Here is a 21382-nt window from a genome sequence, read left to right on the forward strand (position 1 = left end):
TGTTGGATAGCGAGTGCTTGCTGGGGGCATGTTGGATAGCGAGTGTTTGCTGGGGGCATGTTGGATAGCGAGTGTTTGCTGGGGGCATGTTGGATAGCGAGTGTTTGCTGGGGGCATGTTGGATAGCGAGTGTTTGCTGGGGGCATGTTGGATAGCGAGTGTTTGCTGGGGGCATGTTGGATAGCGAGTGTTTGCTGGGGGCATGTTGGATAGCGAGTGTTTGCTGGGGGCATGTTGGATAGCGAGTGTTTGCTGGGGGCATGTTGGATAGCGAGTGTTTGCTGGGGGCATGTTGGATAGCGAGTGTTTGCTGGGGGCATGTTGGATAGCGAGTGTTTGCTGGGGGCATGTTGGATAGCGAGTGTTTGCTGGGGGCATGTTGGATAGCGAGTGTTTGCTGGGGGCATGTTGGATAGCGAGTGTTTGCTGGGGGCATGTTGGATAGCGAGTGTTTGCTGGGGGCATGTTGGATAGCGAGTGTTTGCTGGGGGCATGTTGGATAGCGAGTGTTTGCTGGGGGCATGTTGGATAGCGAGTGTTTGCTGGGGGCATGTTGGATAGCGAGTGTTTGCTGGGGGCATGTTGGATAGAACATAAGAACAAAGGTAACTGCAGAAGGCCTATTGGCCCATACGAGGCAGCTCCTATTCTATAACCACCCAATCCCACTCATATACTTGTCCAACCCGTGCTTGAAACAATCGAGGGACCCCACCTCCACAATGTTACGCGGCAATTGGTTCCACAAATCAACAACCCTGATTGAGTGTTTGCTGGGGGCATGTTGGATAGCGAGTGTTTGCTGGGGGCATGTTGGAAGGATTAGGCTATAGGAAGGATTGTGCTACAGGAAAGATTGGGCTATAGGTAAGATTGGGCTACAGGAAGGATTGGGCTATAGGAAAGATTGGGCTATAGGTAAGATTGGGCTACAGGAAGGATTGGGCTACAGGCAGGATTGGGCTACAGGAAGGATTGGGGTACAGGCAGGATTGGGCTACAGGAAGTATTGGGGTACAGGCAGGATTGGGCTACAGGAAGGATTGGGCTACAGGCAGGATTGGGCTACAGATAGGATTGGGCTACATCTCCAAATGTATATTTGCCAGATAATTTGGCACTAAAAACAAAACGCATATATTATTGTTTAGACTAAATCCACTACTCATTACTTTCCTGAAGTTGTCGTATATACACTTCAAAATCTGCGTGTAAATCACGACAATTAAAAAGTAATGAAAAATGTGACAGTGTCAGACCACGAAGGAAGAATTGAAACAGGAATTTCCGTAAGTATTTTCGTATTTAATAACACATCTTCAGAAGGGTGTTTCAATTCTTCCTTCGAGGTCTGACACTGTCACTACAGAACATGAATGTATTTAACGTTGCAATGAATAATGAGAACAATTATTATATGGATGGCGTAATAATAGGGGAACATTAGCGCCTCTGGTGGTCAGATGCTTAACTGTATTAGAGGTTGACAGTTTAGATATTATGGTGAAGTAAGGGTGAGTGGCGCGTCTGGGAGTCCCGCTTCTTAACGTGTGGCTCAGTTGTCGACCAGCCGCCGCCTGGCAAGGGTCATGTTGATTACTAGTGTGCAAATAAATTTGTGTTGCAGATATCTTTATATAGAAAGGATTGTTCGGGGTATGTTTTATGTTGTTATTTCCCCCTCCCCGCTCAGCTCGTTGTCGCCGTGTGGGGGCTTGGTGGGCGGCTGCCGGAGTGTGATGCTCCTTGGGACAGTCCTGTCCTTTTCTAGCCTTGTGCTCCTGCTGCCGTCCTCTCCAATTCTGCTGGGCATCTTTTCCTTTTCCTTCTGTTTCGTTTTTTCTCCCCCCTCTTCTCCTATCTGCTTGCCGTTTCCTGCCGACCTTTTGCTCGTTCTGGTTCTTCCCTTGGACTTCTTCTATTTTGACGCCCGGGTGCTTGGGAGGCATACTCTTGCACCCGTAGGAACTGCAGTACCCGACGTCGAGAGCGAGGGGAACCTTTTATTGTCAATCCCCACTTTCGTCACTGAACCCGATCTCGACGGACTGTCGGTTTCTTAAAGGTGGCGTTTGTGGGCGTATACTCACGACGCACCCCTAGGAGGCCCCGACAAGATCGGCGATAGCTTCTTGTTGGGTGTCCCTGCCTCTAATTGTGGCTCCATGGTGGGTGTGGGGGCACATTCGTGAGTGAATTCTTCTTTCTTCAAGATGATTACACCCTGCTTCGGCTTCTTCTGGTTTACCTTCTCAGGCTCGTGGGGTGGGCGACCAAAGCCACCGAGTCGGTCCGTATTGGAAAGACCGGGCTCTGTAGCCTCCGCGCATTGGGCCCCGACCTTGCTCCTCCTTTGGCCTCTCTGACTCCTTCCCCTGGCTCCCCTCCCTCCTCTGTGGTTGGGTCGAGCCCCAAGCCCCAGTGGTGACGACCTCGTCCCCTGTGCGCGGCTCCTTCTCTAGTTGTTACTACTGCGCCTTTTAACCCCTCTCTCTCTGGGGGTTCTCACCGCCGTTCTCGTCACGGCCGCCCTCGCTCGATTCCTTCCAGTTCTGCTACCTATCAAGCCTTGTTTGGTCCCGCTTCCGTGGGCCAAATATTTTGATCTCCTCCCTCTTGATTCTGCGCCTCCTGACGATTTTCTCCCCTTCATCGACATCTCATTGATTCCGTGGATGCCTTCACTTACTTTTAACCCCCACTCGTCTCGGTACGCGTGTCGTTGCTGCTCCTTCTCAGGATGCTGCTTCCCGCTTGGCTGCCTTATCCTGCCTTGGCGAGACCCCCGTTCGGGTCTCGAAGAACGTCCAGTTGAATGCCCAGTGTTGGCACTATTTTGCTCCCGCCCCATGTTGCGACCGGTGTTCGGGACCTACGCGACTGCCCACGACGATATTCGACATATCCTCGCTGCCCAGGGCCATTCTATTCTCCAGGTGGACACGTTTACTCGTCCCCCTCGTGGTAAGTCCGCCGTCAACCCCTCCGGGTTGTGAAGATTACCTTTGATTTGGTTAGGACCCCTTCCACCCTCTGTCATTCTTGCTGGTGCCAGGTGCTCTGTCCAGGAGTACATTCCTTCTCCTCGGCTCTGCAACAAGTGCTGGAGGTTTGGGCATGGTGCCCTCCGCTGCTCCGGGACTGTCTCTCTCGTCCTTTGTGTGGTGGCGAAGGTCACTCTAAGTCGTAGTGCGCTTCTCCCAGGCTCGTTGCCTCAACTGCGGTGAGGCCCATCCTACCTCTCCCGTGCGTGTGTCCATTACAAGCTTGAGGCAGCCGTCCTCACTTGAAGCACCGGGAGCGTTTATCTTTTCCTGAGGCGAGGCGCCAGGTTCGCCGGCTCCCGCCCTTATGCTAATATCTCTTATGCTCGCGTGTTGCGCTCTTCCTCTCCTCGTCCTTCCCGCCTTCCTCAGACTCACAACCGTTTCCAGGCCTTGGACCCTGATGCGCCCACTGCCCCCTCCTCTGTCCCTTTGGGTTCTCTCCCGAAGGATCCTCCTCCTGGTCCTCTGTCTGGGGTTCCCTTCCTTCTACCCGGTCCTGTCCGTGTCTTCTGTTGTCTCCCTTCCTCGTCCCCTCCGATCCTCCTTCCCATCCTCTTCCTCCATCTATCGGCTCTCCCCCGCCGCCTGTCGGTGCGGCGGATGTCCATCGCTCTCACTAACGGCCGTCGTGTGTGCTCTCGTATCGGCTTCTCCTGTTGAGACACTGGAATCCGTTGCCCGGTACGTAGTTGCTGGGACACGGTCTCCTTTAAGTCAGAAGCGTAAGCCTGGCTCCTCTCCTTCCTCTTCCCCCGGCGGGTAAGAAGGCTTCGCTTTCTTCCTCAGCTCCTCCTTCTGGCTCTGTTGCTTCCTTCCACTCCCGTTTCAGTGCTTGCGCCCCCTGTTCCTGCTATGGAGGTTTCTTTGGCCCCTGCTTCCCTTTCGGCTTGCTGCTCTTGCTGGGGTGCGCTCCTCTCTTTCTACTCCCCCTCTTCCTGCTGCTGTCCTTGACTGCTCCTCTCCGTTGTCTCCTCCTCCTCCTCCTCCTCCGACCCTGCCCGCCCACCTCTTGATCTGTTCTCCCGTTTCCTTTCCCCTCCGTCTTTGCTCAGTTTACCCATGCCCCCTAACCCTGACTTTTGCTGACCCTGATCCCGACCCTGATATTCTTTAACGTGCTCTGTTGGTCTTTCGCCTTTTGTTTCTTCCTTGTTCTCTGTTTTTGTCCTTTCTCTTCTCGTCGTTGTCCATTCTTCAATGGAACGTTCGAGAGTTATTACGCCAATTTCCCTCGAAACTCCAACTTTCTGGTCTTTCGCGGTTTTCGCCCCTTTGTGTCTGTCTCCAGGAGCCGATGCTTGGTGCTCGTCCTGGTCGTTTTCGTGGCTATTCTTTCTCTCCCCCCCCCCAGCCATTGCTGCGGGCTTCTAATTCTTCTGCTCTCTTGATTCGGGCTGATGTTCCCTTTGTTCCTTTACTTTTTCCTTCGCCTCTCCATTTGTTCTGCTGCTCGTATCTTGTGGGGAAATGGTACACAGTTTGTTCCATTTATCTCCCCCCGAGTGTCCCGCTCTCTCTTCCTGATTTGAAACACCTCCTAGACTCCTTGCCGGAGCCTGTGCTCCTGCTGGGTGACTTTCAATTGGTCGTCATTCTCTTTTGGGGTGACGTTCTGACGAATACCCGGGGTCGCTCCTTGAGCCGTTTCTCCTCTCTTCTTCCCTGTCTCTTCTGAATTCTGGTGAGCCCACCTCATTTGGACTCTCGAACTCGCACCCTTTCTTGTCTTGATCTTTCTCTCTGCTCTTCTTCTCTTTACTTAGATTTTCACATGGCAGGTTCTTGATGACCTCCATGGAAGTGATCATTTCCCCATCCTTGTTTCCTTTTTCTCTTTTCGCCCTTCCCTCTCTTTCCCTAGATGGCAGTTTGCTAAGGCGGACCTGACCCTGTTTTCCCTCAGTGCTACTCTCTCTGACCTCTCCCTTCTGCCCCTCTCTCGCGCTCTCCTCCTTTTTCATGACACTGTCTTCGACGCTGCCCTCCGCTCATATTCCTCTCTCTTCCTCTCGGGGTCCACGGAAGTGCGTTCCCTGGTGGAATGCGGACTGTGCTCGGGCTGTCCGCTGTAAGCGTGCAGCCTGGAAGAAGCACCGCCGTAGGCAGACGACCGATTCTTTTCTTTTCTTTCGGAAAGCGAGTGCGGTGGCCCGTAGGGCCAATCCGTACGGCTAAACGTGAATGTTGGGCATCTTATGTCTCGACAATTACGTCCGAACCCCTCTGGCCCAGATCTGGAAGCGTATCCGCAAGATAGCGGGTAAGTTCGTTCCCGATGTTTCACCGGTCCTTCACCTCCATGATACTCTTGTGGCGGACCCGTTGCAGGTCGCTTCCGAACTGGGTTCCCACTTTTCTTCTGTTAGCTCTGGTCTTCATCTTCCCCAATCTTTCCTTCTTCGTAAACCTGTCCTTGAGTCTCGTCCTTCTAGATTTCTGCACTCATCTTCAGCTTCCCTATAATGATCCCTTCTCTCTCTCTGAACTTCGTTCTGCCCTGGCCCTCTGCGGTTCTACGGCGGCGGGCTCCGATGGTATTCATTATGAGATGCTTCGCCATCTCCCTCCGAGCACGTCTCAGTATTTACTGAGTCTGTATAATCGGATCTGGGAGTCGTCGTCAGTCCCTGAGGACTGGCTCGATGCCGTTGTCCTCCCTGTTCGCAAACCAGGGTCTCTGGGTACTTCCCCTAAGGACTTTCGCCCTATTGCTCTCACAAGTTGTGTCTGCAAACTCTTTGAACGTATGGTTAACGTTCGTCTGATGTGGTTCCTGGAACACCATCACCTCCTCTACCCTTCTCAATTTGGTTTCCGCAAGTGCCGCAGCATGACTAGATGTCCTGGTGAACTTGGAGGTCTATATACGTACTGCTTTTGCTGCGAAGACCTCCGTTGTTGCCGTCCTTTTTGACCTAGAAAAGGCTTACGACACCACTTGGCGTTATCATATCCTATCTCAACTTCATTCTTTTGGCCTTCGTGGTCATCTCCCTCTCTTTCTCCGCAGCTTCCCTCTCTCGTCGTTCCTTTCGGGTGCGCCCTTGGTACCGCTCTCTCTCCCCCTTTTCAGCAATACGAAGGTGTGCCCCAGGGTAGTGTTCTGAGCACTACTCTTTTTCTGGTTGCCCTCAATGGTCTTCTTTCCTCTCTTCCTTCTGGTGTCTTCTCCGCTCTCTATGTCGATGATCTTACCCTTTGTTGTCAGGGTGATGATTCGCCTCTCCTTCAACGCCGGCTTCAACTTGCGATTGATGCCGTGTCGTCTTGGGCCACAGGTCATGGCTTCAAGTTCTCTACTTCTAAGACTTGTGCCATGACTTTTACGCGGAAACGGGTTGTTCTTCGTCCCTCTTTGTCACTTTATGGTCATCCCCTTGAATACAAAGATTCCGCGAAGCTTTTGGGGTTATTCCTTGACACTCGTTTGTCTTGGTCTCCCCATATCTCTTACCTCCGTGTTGAGTGCTCTAAGTCCCTTACCCTCCTTCGGGTCTTGTCCCATACTTCTTGGGGGGCAGATAGGCGCACTCTCCTTGCTTTACATTCCTCTCTCGTCCTGTCTAAGCTCGATTATGGTTGCCCTGCTTACTCGTCTGCTTCTCCTTCTACTCTTCGCCGTCTTGATGCTTTGCACCATACTGGATTGCGCCTCAGTTCTGGTGCCTTTCGTTCGACTCCCGTCCTTAGCTTGTATGTTGACACTGGCTTCCTGTCTCTCCAGGACCGCCGTGATCGCTACTGTCTTCGGTATCTTGCGCGGTCCTTGCAACATCCTTCCTCTCGTCTCTGTCGTGCTTTAACTTTTACCCCTCCTGCGGTTCCTGTTCCTCTTCACCACCTCCCTCTTTCTGTCCGGTTATCTCGCCTGCAGGATTCTCTTTCCGTTCGTATTTCTGATGTTTCTCCTCGTGTTGTTCCTTCTTTGCCCCCGTGGAGGGTCCCTCTTCCGCGGTTTTGTACATCCTTGACTCGCATCACTAAAGCTTTTACCCCTCCTACAGTTCTAAAACGCCTTTTCCTCGAGCACTTTTCTTCTCACTCCCGCTCCGTTTCTGTCTTCACCGATGGGTCTAAGTCAGCGGACGGTGTTGGCTACTCTGTTGTTTTTCCTGATCGCACTTATATGTGTCGCTTGCCTCCGGAGACTAGCATCTTTACAGCGGAACTTTATGCTATTCTCTATGCTCTTCGTCTCCTGCTTTCTCGTTGTCAGTCTTCCTTTGTGGTTGTTGTTGACTCTCGTAGTGCCCTCATGGCTCTCGGGTGCTTTAATCCAGTTCATCCGGTAGTTGTCGAGATCCAGCATTGGCTGTTTCTCGTTCACAGTAAATTTAAGTCGGTTGAGTTTTGTTGGGTTCCCAGCCATATTGGCGTGTCTTTAAATGAGCGTGCGGATGCTGCCGCTAAGGAAGCTGTCCGCTCTTGTCCCATCTCTCGTAAAGGCATTCCGTATTCCGACTTTTACCCGGTTATCCATTCCTCAGTCCTTACCCGTTGGCAGGCTTCTTGGTTGTCTGTTACTGGTAACAAGCTACGTACTCTTAAATGTTGTGTTTCCTCGTGGCCGTCCTCCTTCCACCGTAACCGGCGGTGGGAAACAGCTTTAGCGAGGTTGCGTATTGGCCATACTCGCTTAACCCATGGTCACTTGATGGAGCGCCGCCCTGCTCCTTATTGTCCTAGTTGCATTGTCCCTCTTACGGTCGTGCATGTCCTTCTTGAATGTCCTGACTTCCAGGACGAGCGTGTGTCTTGCTTTCCGACCGCCCCTCGCGGTCACCTGTCCCTCGATAGAATTCTTGGTGACTCGGATACTTTTGATATCGTTCGCCTTATGCGTTTTTGTTCTCGTATTGGCATCCTTGGTGATATTTAGCGCCCTCTGATTATTTTGCGTATTTGATGGTGCTACATAGCCTTCCCGGTTTGGTGCCTTCTTTTGATAATTACTTACTTCCTTATGTTGTTATTCCTTATTATTTTGTATATTTTATGTATTTAGACAAAATATAGAGGAGATTGTCAGGTGGCAGCAGCCATAGGTGTACCCGCGAGTTAAGTCATTAGGGCGCTTGTGGTGGCCTTAATAGCAATGCCAGTAGCTAGCCATCAATCTTGAGGTTATCTTTAGATGATTTCGGGGCTTAGCGTCCCCGCTGCCCGGTCCTCGACCAGGCCTTCTTCTTGTAATACATCCCCAGGAAGCAGCCCGTAGCAGCTGCCTAACTCCCAGGTACTTATTTACTGATAGGTGAACAGGTTCATCAGGGTGAAAGAAAGTGGCCATTTATTTCAGCCTCCACCGGGGATCGAACCCGGAACCTCAGGATTACGAATCCGAAGCACTGTCCACTCGGCTGTCAGGCACCTTAAAACAACCCAAAGAGAGACCTTCGACATATTTTGATGAAAATCTGAATGAAACTAGACATTTTGGCCACAGATTGTGTGAAGGTGGTGGTGGTGGTGCTGGTGGGGGGGGGGTGGATTAGGGGAGTGCAGGTTAGTACGATAAGCATGATTCAGAATGATGGAAGGAGAAGGGCTCGTATGATCAATTGACTTAAGGGCCACCATCTACAGTGGCCTCGACGGGGACAGGACGGCGGCGCCTTGTCAAAGGTCAGCCTTCCTACTCCCCCCCCCCCCTTATTTTTATTGAGGATTTGTCTTGTGTATATTGTGAACAAGAGGAATGACTCGGCATTTACGACTTGAGTGGTTGAGCGGGTTCATGGGTTAATCCCCAATATGAGAGGAACAGCACACCTATTTTCTGTGTTACATTGTGGCTTGTTGAGCTTGAAGCTGTTGTCCAGCCTGTCTATGTCAAATATTGCATTTTAGAGAAGTGGTCTGTATTAATAGCCTCCAATTTGGTCAGTATTATCATTTTTTTTTTTTTTTAATTTGTAATACTGACCAAGTTGGAGGTTATAAATACAAAGCACTTCTCTAAAAGACTTTACAAAGTATAAAGCAATGCATTAAAATAGTATTACAAAGGCCTCGGCTGTTAATTATTTATTTATATATCTACAAGAAGTTACATTGGGTTTCTGAGAGTACATAGCATGAAGTGTTTACATTCTTGTAAAGCCACTAGTACGCATAGCGCTTCGGGCAAGGCCTTAATCTAACAGATAATATTAAGGAGGTAATTTCTAGGAAAATTTATAGGCTAATCTATCAAACTCTATAACAATTTAAACATTTATAGTGTTAGTCCTTCAAAGATTCGTGGTAGTGACAGTTGAACAAGTTCTGGCATGATTGTTGTTGCTGTCTTGAACTTTCTCCAAAGCGGAAAATCATTGATGTGTTTTTGAAGTGAAGTTTCCATATTAGGACACAGTAGGCCAGATGGGACCACAACAGAGACTCGTACAGTTGAATATTCAATGTTGTTCGTTTAAGTCAAAGATTCGTTTAACTATTCTTAAGGATTGTTTTCATATTAACTGAGTCCCAGATGTTCAATGGCTGGTACATCATAACTCCTAGGTAATATTGACTTAAATTTACCAGAGGGCCACCATTTCTCCATAGTGCCCTCTACGGCAACAGGAAGCCGGCGGCTTGTCAAAGGTTCCAATACGGTTCCTGAGGAAATTGTCTATCTGTATTTTGAGTGCGCAACTGCTGCATTATGACATTAAGGTAGTTTGATAATATGCACAACGTGTCTTGTAGCTAAGCTAAAGGTGACTTGTAATGTTTAGCAACAAGTCACCCTAGATTGTTTAGTGTGTTGACGACGACGTTTCGGTCCTGGACCACTCTCAAGTCCACTTGAGAATGGTCCAGGACGGACCGAAGCGTCGTCATCCCTTCACCTGCTAGTGTGTGGTCTGGTCAAACTACTTCAGCCACGATATTGTGACTCATCGCCTGCACTTAGTGTGTTAACGACTAGGGCGATGGAGTGGTCATATCAGGATGGCAATTGTGCAAATAAATGTGGAAGATAATTGTTTCCATCTTGTTTACTCTGCGATATAAAATAGTTTCACCTGTAAATGTTTATTTTTGACAATGTAACCACTAGACTTCTAACGTTGGTTTGATGCTCATAGACCATATACTGTACTTGAGAGGTTTTAAGCATGTTGTTTATATAATTTAGGCCAATACACAGCTAAATAAATTAATAATACACAGTACGTTTATCTAAGATTAGCTAAAGGTTTGTTTTTAGTGGAAGACCCTATTAAGATAATGTGACTTTAACTTTAAACTTGTAACTTTAATGTAACTTTAAAAGAACATTGATGCTTAACAATAGCCTCATGAGTCCAAGACAAAAATGTATTCCGTTAGGCTATTGCAGTCTTATCAGTCTTGCCTACTCGCTATTGTTGTTACAATCTGTAATTAATCTCCATTGCAGTTTCACCTTTTCCAGTGATTGGTTCCAGTGTTCTTGAAATTCATAATTATATTTTCCTACTCGATTGTATTTGAAATAAACTGTTTATACTTACCCTGGTGCTACATAGCCTTCCCTGTTTGGTGCATTCTTTTGATAATTACTTATACTTGCCCTAAATATATGTAAAAAATATTTTTTCAGAAGTGTGACACGTGTGGACAAGTGTTGGATCAGAGGAGTCAAGGTAAAGTGCTTATTTAACAACTAGTTCTGGGGAGGGGGAGTCTGGCCCTAGCTTCGGTGCGGGGCAGACGTGTTGAATCGGCGCTCCAGCAGTTTGGTGTTGTTTGCCCGTTTCGGCCGGTTGGGGGCGGGTGTGTGTCTGCTCGCCTGTGCTGACGTGGCGTTACGATGGGGGTCCCTCTACCCCCAGTCGTCCGGGCTCAGTCTGTGGGACTAGAGTTCTCTGTGGGGGCTGGTTACCCGGAGATTGCCCTGGCTTGTGAACTGCTCTCTGTCCCTGTGTTTGCGATTTATGGGGTAGAGTTGGTAACGGCCCGTAGGGCCATTGTGAAGTTTGCAGAGGAGGCGGCGTATCGCGATTTTCTCCGGCGATACGAGGGGCGGACACTGCCCCTGCCGGATGGTGCGGGCACTGTCACCCTCTCGGATAGAAGTGGTGCACTTACTTACATCAGTGTGCATGGGGCTCCCTTGGAGTTTCCAGAGGCTCTGCTACGGCGGTATTTCGGGCGGTTTGGCGCAGTTGTTAGTGTGAGAGTGAACGTGGTGTCTTCTAGTCCTCTTAAGGGTGTGAGGTCTAACATTCGCACCCTGGGCATGAGACTCCGGGCGGATATTCCGTCCTCTGTGCGCCTTATGGGGTACAACGTTCGGGTGTTTTACGCCCGTCAGCCGCGGACGTGTTATCGTTGTGGTCTTTTGGGCCATCAGGCTGCTGACTGTTCTGCGCCTTCTGTTGCACCAGTGAACCTCTTCAGTGAGGAGGATTTTCCGCCCCTTCCTGTGGGGGATGATTCGGTGGGTATGGACGTCTCTTCGGCTGAGGAGGTGCCCTCTGTAGCAGCTGTTGCTCCCCCTGTTGTTGCCGCATCTCCTCCGGAGGTTGTGTCCTCGCCTAGTGCTCCAGCTGGTGTCCCTGAGCCTCTTCCGCCTGCCGTTTGCTCGGTCCCCTCGTCTTCCAGTTCTTCCTCTGCTGTGTCTGTCCCGGTCCCTGCACCCTCGCCGTCTGTCCCGGCTGTGCTGGGAGCTGAGGTGGATCCGGAATTCCCTCCTGTGCCTGGCCTGGTGCCCCGTGTGGTTGAGGAGGCTGCCGTGCTGCGGCGTGCGTCGGTTCGCTCGGTTGGTGCTGCGCGGGTCGCTGAGTCTGCCTCCGGGTCTGATGATGCTTAGGCCCGAGCCTAAGCGTTCCCGGCGTTCTTCTGTGTGGGCTGATGTTGGCGAATTCGACGAGTGTCGTCCTTCCGTTGACGGTGGCGTGGCTCCGGATGTGGTGCACACTACGGTGGTGGCGGAGGTACACTTGCCTGAGGATGCCGGTGCCGGCGTTTCGGCCTCAACCTCTGGTCCGGTGTCTGAGGGTCCTGCGTCGGATGGCTCCGGTTCTTCGTGGGCGGTGGTTCCCCCTGCTGTAGTTGGTGGTGAGCGGGGTGGCCTGGTGGTGATGTTGAGAAAGGATGCTCGCTCTGGATGTTCTGTGGCCCCTTCCTCGTTACCCGTTTCCTCGGCAGCGGTCTTGCCGCCTCTTCCGTTTCCTGCAGTCCCTTCCGTGTCTCCTGCGGTATCCGTGGAAGTGCTATCGTCTCAGCGTCCGACACCTGCTCCGATGGCGAAGGCGTGGCAGGCTCGGCGTCCCTCGTCCGCTTCTCCGGTGTCATCTGCTTCCTCGAAGGGCGTGGTTGGCGCTCCCCAGCCTCGTTATGCGACTTGCGTCAGTGACCTTAGGCTTTGGCCGATGCCGCCAGATATAGATGTTCCCGAGTTTATGATACCCGCTCGAGCGCGGGGGATCAAAAACCCTACCGACCTTGAAGATCTCGTCTGGGAAGCTTACAAGTCGAAATATCCTCGTGAGCTGTTCCCGGAGAAGTACATTTCTCACGATGTTCCTCGCAAGTGATTTCTATGTATTTTGTGTTGCCTGGTTGTGGGGTGTGTATGTGAGTGGGTGGGGTGGGTATTGTTTCCCGGTTCCTGCGTGCTCCGGTTTGTTTTGTGGGTTTTTTTGTATGGCTCGTGGGGGGGTGTGCGGTTCCTATGCGTTTGTGTGTTCGGTTATGGATGTCGTGTGCACTTGTCATATTGTGTGCCCTTCAGGCTGTTGGCGTGTGCTCTTTGTTATGTTTTGCCTTCCGTTTGTTATGGCGGATCTGTTTTCTTTATTGTTATTGTCCTTATTCTTGTATGTTTCTCGCCTCTCTGTATGTATTTGAGGTGTTAGCAGGCTTGTTTTGTGTGCATTTTGTCCTGGGGTTTTCCCTTATGTTTGTATTACACTGTTACTAATTGTGTATTGTTTGTATGTGCATTTTTTTGTGGTCAGCCCTTCTGGCTGGTCTTCTATTGATTTGTTCCTTTGTCCTTGTACATATGTGTGCTTTGTACTTTTGTTCTGTGTTATATTTGTTCTGTTTTTCTTGTACGTTATACGCATGCTTGCATGTAAAAATAAAAATAAAAAAAAAATAAAATAAAATGTTCTGGGGAGGAGCGGGTGGAACTAGATGGACGTAGAAAACTTTACATTCTTGTTACACTAACACTGGTTTGTGCCTCGGAGAGGCTGCAGGATCCAGTAAGTTCAGTAGAACTTCGGTTTCAACTCCTTTTGACCATGTCGTAGCTCAGTCGATTACGGCAGCGTCTGGGATGCTCTCGGATGCAGGTTTGAATCCTCGTCCCCGCCCTTGTGGATTTGTACACTCTTGTTAGCAGGCTGAGAGCTTTTCTTTCCCATAGATTTATTTATAGAAGAGTTAGCAATAAGTCGGCTGGGTTTATTAACGTATTGTTTTTAGGTCCCATTTAGATTATGCAGTTCAGTTTTGATCGCCATACTAAAGAATGGACATAATTCACTATAACACGTCAGTTAGGATGACAAAGTTAATCCCGTAAATTAGAAAGCTTCCGTATAAAGAGATGTTGGAAAAACCTTAACTTGACATGATTGAAGTGTACAAGTGGATGAATGGGCATAACAAGGAAGTTATTGATAAAGCTTTAAATGAAGATAAGTTCAGATTTAGGAAATACCTGGGTAAATACTGGTTTGGTAACTGGGTTGTGGATTTGTGGAACAAATTACTGAATTATGTGCAGACGACGAGTCACAATAACGTGGCTGAAGTATGTTGACCAGACCACACACTAGAAGGTGAAGGGACGACGACGTTTCGGTCCGTCCTGGACCATTCTCAAATCGATTGTGGATCATACTACTGGATCACTGGATCCATATTACTGGATCATAATAGGCATAGGAATCTTCGATAGGTTGAAGCTTAGGTTAGACGTATATGAATGAGTGTAGGTGGATATAAATAGGAAGTGCCACGTGCTGGACAATAGGCCATCTGCAGTTTCTTGACTTACGTTCTACTAGTTTACACTCAGAACGCGACTCTCCAATCAGCTTACATCTGTATCCTCAATTGCTGCTAGGTGATCAAGGGCGAACATTTAACCTTGAATGTTTAATACAAACCAAATGATGGGTAGCAAAGATGTATGGTAAGGAAAAAGCTGGGTAGCGAGGCAAGTTTTGGGGTAGTGAAGAATTAGAATATTGTTCAATGTGGGTGATAAAGACTTGCTGTGAAGAGTAGGTAAAGAATAAATTGAGAGATAGGAGAATTATCTCAAGAACCTTAAGAAGAATTATCTTAAGACTTGGACTGGCTGGCATATGCATTATATCTCATTAATGCATATGCCAGGGGGGGGGGATCTCCCCAAAGGCATAAACTGCTAGGTCAGGTCATCCACAAACCCATATCCAATGACTCCAAGGTCATGGGAAGCTTTACCTTCCCATGAAGTTGGAGGATTGTTGTTGGGTTTGTGGATTTGGAATGAGGGAAGAAGCGGGCTGGATGAGGCAGTTTATGTCTTGGGAAATATTTGAAATCATTTCATTTAGAGATGACTGTGAGCAGAAATGACACGCTATAGTAGTCATTTATAGTGAAGATGATAATGTATTTTCCAAATGAGAAAAAATTATGCGTGGCGAAAACTTAAGTTGAGATAAAAGTATGTTGTCAACAGCTCTACAATAAAAGATTTCATTGTGGAAGAGATTCCCGCCCGAAAGGTCGGCCATCTTGGCGCGCAGTTTGAACGCTCCTGGCTGGACTTACTTTCCACACCTCGCCTGGAGCTCATCTTTGAATTCAGCTGGCTTTTTTGGGCCAGTGTGTGCTCACTGCAGCTACCCAGGGGCTCACAGCATCGGGGGAGGCCGGAGCCTCCCTAATGGACGCCATATTTTGGAGCCAAATTCTGGCTCTGTGCACGTATTCGCAGTTTGATATAACGACTTTTTATTCCCAAAATATGCCAAGTGCTGAAAGCGGCGTTTGGTCACATTTGTCCCAATCCCCCATGCAGTTTTCAAAATATCCCAAACATCCCAGTTTCGAGTCCTAAGCCATATTTTGGAGCCAAATTCAGGCTCTCTGCACGTATTCGCAGTTCGAAATTCCGACTTTTTATACGCAACATATGCCAAGTACTGAAAGCGGCAGAGAGACATTTTGCACAAACTCCCCTGCAGTTTTCAAAATATCCCAAACATACCAATTTCGAGGCCTGAGCCATATTTTGGAGCCAAATTCAGGCTCTCTGTACGTATTTGCAGTTTGAAATTACGACTTTTTATACCCAACATATGCCAAGTACTGAAAGCGGCGTTTGGTCACATTTGTCCCAAACCTCCCTGCCGAATTCAAAATATCCCAAATATCCCAATTTCGAGGCCTGAGCCATATTTTGGAAACAAATTCTGGCTCTCTGCACGTATTCGCAGTTTAAAATTACAACTTTTTATACCCAACATATGCCAAGTACTGAAAGCGGCGTTTGGTCACATTTTTTCCCAAACCTCCTCCCAGTTTTCAAAATATCCCAAACATCCCAATTTCGAGGCCTGAGCCATATTTTGGAGCCAAATTCTGGCTCTATGCACGTATTCGCAGTTTGATATTACTACCTTTTATACCCAACATATGCCAAGTACTGGACACGGCAGTGAGTCACATTTTGCACAAACTCCCCTGCAGTTTTCAAAATATCCCAAACATCCCAATTTCGAGGCCTGAGCAATATTTTGGAGGCAAATTCTGGCTCTATGCACGTATTCGCAGTTTGAAATTACGACTTTTCATACCCAACATATGCCAAGTAATGAAAGCGGCATTTGGTCACATTTGTCCTAAACTTCCCTGCAGTTTTCAAAATATCCCAAACATACCAATTTCGAGGCCTGAGCCATATTTTGGAGGCAAATTCTGGCTCTATGCACGTATTCACAGTTTGAAATTACGAATTTTTATACCCAACATGTGGTATATTATAATAATAAAAGGTAAACAATTGGTAGTTTAAGAAGGAGCCATAACAAAGTGGTTTAGGCTACCAATTGTCCCTCCCATTAGTGTGTAAGAAGATTTCAGGCAGTTTACAAATATATACAGTCCACTCAATTAATTCTTACTTAGAAAAATAAATAAGACATAACTTTATCTTATTAAAGTCAATTTAAATAAAGAGATTAGCTGCCTGGTGTTTGCCCACACAGCTCTGGTGCCTTTCGTTCGACTCCTGCCCTCAGTTTGTATGTTGACACTGGCTTTCTCTCTCTCCAGGACCGCCGTGATCGCTACTATCTTCGCTATCTTGCGTGGTCCTTACAACATCCTTCCTCTCACCTCTGTCGTGCTTTAACTTTGACTCCTCCTGTGGTTCCTGTTCATCTTCATCGCCTCCCTCTTTCTGTCTGGTTACCACGCTTTCTGTTCGTATTTCTAATGTTTCTCCTCGTATTGTTCCTTGCCTCCGTGGAGAGTACCCCTTCCAAAGTTTTGTACGTCCTTGACCCGCATCACTAAAACTTTTACCCCTCCTAGGGTTCTGAAACGCCTTTTCCTTGAGCACTTTTCTTCGCACTCCCACTCTGTTTCCATCTTCACCGAGGGGTCTAAATCTGCGGACAGTGTGGGCTACTGTTTTTTTCCTGACCGCACTTATATGTGTCGCCTCCTTTCGGAGGCTAGCGTCTTCACAGCAGAACTTTAAGCTGTTCTCTATGCTCTCCGTCTCTTGCTTTCTCATTGTCAATCCTCCTTTGTGATTGTAGTTGACTTTCGTAGTGCTCTCATGGCTGTAGGGTCCTTTAATCCTGTCCATCCGGTGGTCATTTATATTCAACATTGGCTGTTTCTTATTTCTAGTACATTTAAATCGGTAGAGTTTTGCTTGGTTCCCAGCCATATTGGTGTTTGTTTAAATGAGCGTGTGGATGCTGCCTCTAAGGAAGCTATCCGTTCTTGTCCCATCTCCCATAAAGGTATTCCTTACTCCGACTTTTATCCTGTTATTCATTCCTCCATCCTTGCCCATTGGCAGGGTTGTTGGTCGTCTGTAGTTGGTAACAAGTTGCGTACTCTCAAACGTAGTGTGTCCCTGTGTCCTTCCTCCTGCCTCCGTAACCGTCGGTGGGAAACTGCTCTAGCAAGTTGCTGATTGGCCATACTCGCTGAACTCATGGTCACTTAATGGAGCGCCACCCTGCTCCTTATTGTCCAAATTGCGTTGTCTCTCGTACAGTTGTGCATATCCTTGTTGAATGTCCTGACTTCCAGGATGTGCGTGTGTCTTGCTTTCCGACTGCCCCTCGCGGTCACTTGTCCCTCGATAGAATTGTTGGTGAATCGGATACTTTTGATATCGTTCGCCTTATGCGTTCTGTTCTCGTATTGGCATTCTTGGTGATATTTAGCGCCCTGTGATTATTTCGCAGTTTGAGGGTGCTATGTAGCCGTGTAGGCTACATAGGTTTGGTGCCTTCTTTGGATAATTACCTTACCTTTCACTGCATCAACTTTTGGTGAATGATGGATTCATACTCGAAGGTCCTTATTTCATCGTTCTATTTCGTTGTAATGTTAATGTGGTAGTTGTGATATGGATTGTAAAACCTTGCATGTGAGCCAGAACAATGTTATTTGTATATTAAGAAGAATTTGTCAGTCTTGTTACCATTGTTAGAGTTCATGTAGATCTTTGTAAGGCCTCGATATCATTGGGTTTTTTTTTACTCTATAAATCTTGGTGTTTGATGTCATCGATTTATAAGGTTTAGACCCTTGTGGTATGAATCTCGCAAAATTTTCCAGTCATTTCTGTTTAGGACGCTTTAATTTGACTGTTACCATTGAGTTTCTACCATTGATTCTGTGCCTGTTTTTCCCCTCCTATTCTTTCATATGGTACCTTATCAACAGCTTTAGCAAGCAAGTGACATGTGTACCAGAAGTCTTGTTTGAATAGCTGGTTACCATTTCCACAAAAAAGTGACCAGGTTTGTTTTTAACAAACCAATGTGTTATTACAAGATGATTGTCACCTCGCAGATGCGAGGTGAAACTAATCTGACAGTTTTGTGCTTGGTTATTTCGAAGATTTGAGTGACATTTGAAATCTAGATAAACTTGTTATGAACATCTTTTAACTTTAGTAATTTTGGCTGAGAGTTCATTTAAGTTTGGATTAAATTCTAGGCATGTGGTAATTATAAATTTTAGTTTGTAAGGCTCTTCCAGTTTATGGTACTTTTTACAGGTAGTGTATAATACACTACTATCCTTAATTACTTCTATTCATCAGCTTGAAACATTTGTGGTTATGGGATGTCTGGTGTGAATAATGAAATTTTCATTCAAAATATTTGGTAGGACAAATCAAAGTCCAGGAAATAAGGCAGACTGGTGTTGGGGTATCACAGTTCTCTCTCTACTCGGTGAGCAACCTTAACTGTACTTAATCCTGGCAAGGTTGCCAATGTTGGGGTTAACACTTACTCTTGCTCTTACTCTGATTGAGCAACGGTTATCTCCAGGTCCCTCACCGTAGCCCTGCGGGTCTTCACTCTAATCCTCTCGGCGCCACTGCATGCCAGGAGAGTATCCCAGTCAATCTCAACCGGCCTTCTAATTGAGAAGGAGTGGGAACACACTTCTTGTTTACTTAACTGTTGTGTGGCCCGCCCCAACCATAGGGCTTTACTATTAACCACAAGGTCGCCAACTGGTGTTTTCGGTGTCCAGTAACACCTCAGTGGACTGGTGGAATTAGTGGTAGCCTTGGCAAGGTCACACTCAAAAGATCAGGAATCCGGCAGGTACTTACTCTTATCACTCTTTGCTTTCCAGTATAATATAGCCACAAGATCAATGGAGGGGATGATATAAACACAAAAGTAATTTTGTATTTTACTTAAAATGCATGAAAGATGTCACAAGGTCAATCAATAAATAGATCAGCTGATCCTGGCTGTGGCCGGTAGTTCCCACGAATATTATGCACTCACTAAGTGGCAACACCTCCCCTCCTCGTCAATGTCAAGAACAGCTGATCGCCTGGCTCCGCGCGAAAGTTTATTGCTTGTTTTCTAGATTCGCGCGCGCTGTTTCTTTAAGTTCTCCAATATTACTAGAAACTCGCACACTCGAGATTGGCAACAAATAGCATGTATTACTTAGTTACACTATACTTGGGCTCAAACAGTCGTTTCTACAATCAATGCGACAATGACTCACTGTAATGGTTTTACCTGCCCCTCATTCAATGATATATTATGAAGTATTTAACACTGGAGTTTTCAGTACTTTCTCTCGTGGGCGATAACACAATAATTCACTGTACTCACAAATGATTAATCACTGCATGAACATAGACATATATAATGTATATAAATTAGACATCAATAAATGGTAAATACATAGTTTCTGGGCACATAGCCTAACCTCCAAATACTGGCATAATATTATATATAATTTATCACTATATGTTCTCATCAAAGTCTCTAGAAAGATATACAAAACACAGTAAATTTATCACTTGTTCCGGGTGCCTGTACACACCAATAATAAACATGAAAATTATAAGTACTCTTGATAGTACTATCCTGCACACTGGTGCTTTATTGTGACATTGGTGAGACTTGCTCACGACATATAAAATCCTCAGGCTAGATAATATAGCCGAATAATATAGCTAACTAAAGGGGAATGGGGAGGGAAACTGGAAACACCTACTTCAACCTATCCTCCGATGAGAGTTGAGTTGTAGCTCCTGGTCCTTGTGTCGGGAACGCCCCCACACACACGTTGTCGTGTCCTACCGGAACCACTCGTCGTCCCACCGTTTAGCGCGTCGTCTCTGTGCCTTCTTCCCTGCAGGTCCGTACTCTTCCTCGACTTCTTGTAGGGTCGGAGTCGGTCTCCTGGCCGTCGACTTCTCCCAACAACGGCTGCCGCCTACGTCTCAGCTGCAGTCGTCCGGAATCCCAAATAGTCCTCTCTTCCTCTGCTACCCAGTGGCTCTGTCAGCCACTACGCCGTCACGACTGGGTGAACTGCTTCAGACGTCGCCTACGTCACTGCACAGACTTCACTTCTTCTTGCACAGTACCTGACTGGAGCACTTGTTGCTCAATAACCGTCGATTCCCTCTCTGGTTCAACACATGAACTAGGGAAGACCTCACAGAGTACTGGCAGACTTCAGGTGACGCGTAAATCCACGGGAGCGGGAAACAACTGTCAAACTGACAGGACCAATCGTCGCACGTCCAACCTCCTTGACGTGTCGTGTCTGACTGCTGGCGCCAGCGCGGCGCGCTGCCCGGACCCCCTTCCTTTCGTGACGTCACTTTCGCCACGGGAAGTTCTCATTGGCTCTCGGTGCCACATTGCTGTCGGTGACCAATCCGGTGCCACTGACGTCACACAGTTTTGGCGGGGAAACAGGAGAGCCAGCGCCATCTTGGCTTCCTAAAGGGCCTAAACCACAGGCCAAAATATTACTGTTTCACAAATTTCTCGGCTCTCCGAGATCACTCCACTCTCTCCCATATATCAAATCGATGCCTGCGACGTAGAGAACGCTTGGGAAAAGTGGACATGACTCTTACTGCAGGCGTGGGAGAAATATAAGGGGGGGAACACCGTCACACTGGTCATGTCTAATATTAGTTTTTCTTATACTAGAACTTTCAGAGTTGGATTTTATTTTTGACAATAGGTAGTTTCATACTTTCCTATCAAGTTTTAATATCTAGCCCATTATAATTAACTTCTGATTACTGGAACCACAGTGTTCCAGGTCTGGCATTTAGTAAGGTATTGGTGAAAAACCATATTGTATAGATGTTTTAGTTTGACATTTAAGTCAACGTATTTTTTTTTACAACACTTCCACTAATCTTTCAATGTTGCTTAGCCTTAAATGTAGTCCATACAATTGATAAGTTTAATTTTAGTCAAGTGTAAAATTAAGATACTTTGCAATTTAGTAATGTTAGTTTAGATTTATCAGCTTAATCCAGTTTGGCATATTACATGCAGAAAACTCTGAAGTTAGTGATGTCAATTCATTTTTCACTCTAGTAAGTTATTTATAAATTTCACAAGTTCTTTGCATCAGTAATTTCCAGCATGATAGAATCTTTGCTAATTTCAGGATAAAGTACAGTATAAAGTTTCATTGGAATATTTATTTAATAGTTTACAGTGTAACATCAGTATTGTCTATTTCAGGTTGTGGGAAGCTGCTCCTCCTAGATTCAATCCACTGAAGACTCAAAGATCATCAAAAGGCCAGAGAAAACCAGAGTACCAAGGACAACATCCACCTGTAAAGGAAAAATAAAGTATATC

General features: G+C 47.2%; 1 protein-coding gene and 1 long non-coding RNA gene across 8 annotated transcripts in view; one reads left to right on the forward strand and one right to left on the reverse strand.

Annotated features, from left to right (window-relative positions):
- LOC138359924 (uncharacterized) overlaps nt 1-21382 on the forward strand; it is a 148652-nt gene that overhangs the window by 23786 nt on the left and 103484 nt on the right. The window contains exon 3 of the long non-coding RNA XR_011226156.1: nt 10624-10666. This is a non-coding gene — a long non-coding RNA (uncharacterized lncRNA). The remainder of the gene's footprint in view (nt 1-10623; nt 10667-21382) is intronic.
- The window catches only part of LOC123752395 (uncharacterized), a 74523-nt gene continuing 74345 nt past the window's right edge, over nt 21205-21382 (reverse strand). For all 7 annotated transcript variants that reach the window (XR_011226174.1, XR_011226173.1, XM_069319926.1 and 4 more), the window contains one exon: nt 21205-21357. The gene's annotated coding sequence lies outside the window, so the exon portion shown is untranslated. The remainder of the gene's footprint in view (nt 21358-21382) is intronic.

This window comes from Procambarus clarkii, chromosome 94, assembly GCF_040958095.1.
Source record: "Procambarus clarkii isolate CNS0578487 chromosome 94, FALCON_Pclarkii_2.0, whole genome shotgun sequence".
Classification (NCBI taxonomy): Eukaryota; Metazoa; Arthropoda; class Malacostraca; order Decapoda; family Cambaridae; genus Procambarus; species Procambarus clarkii.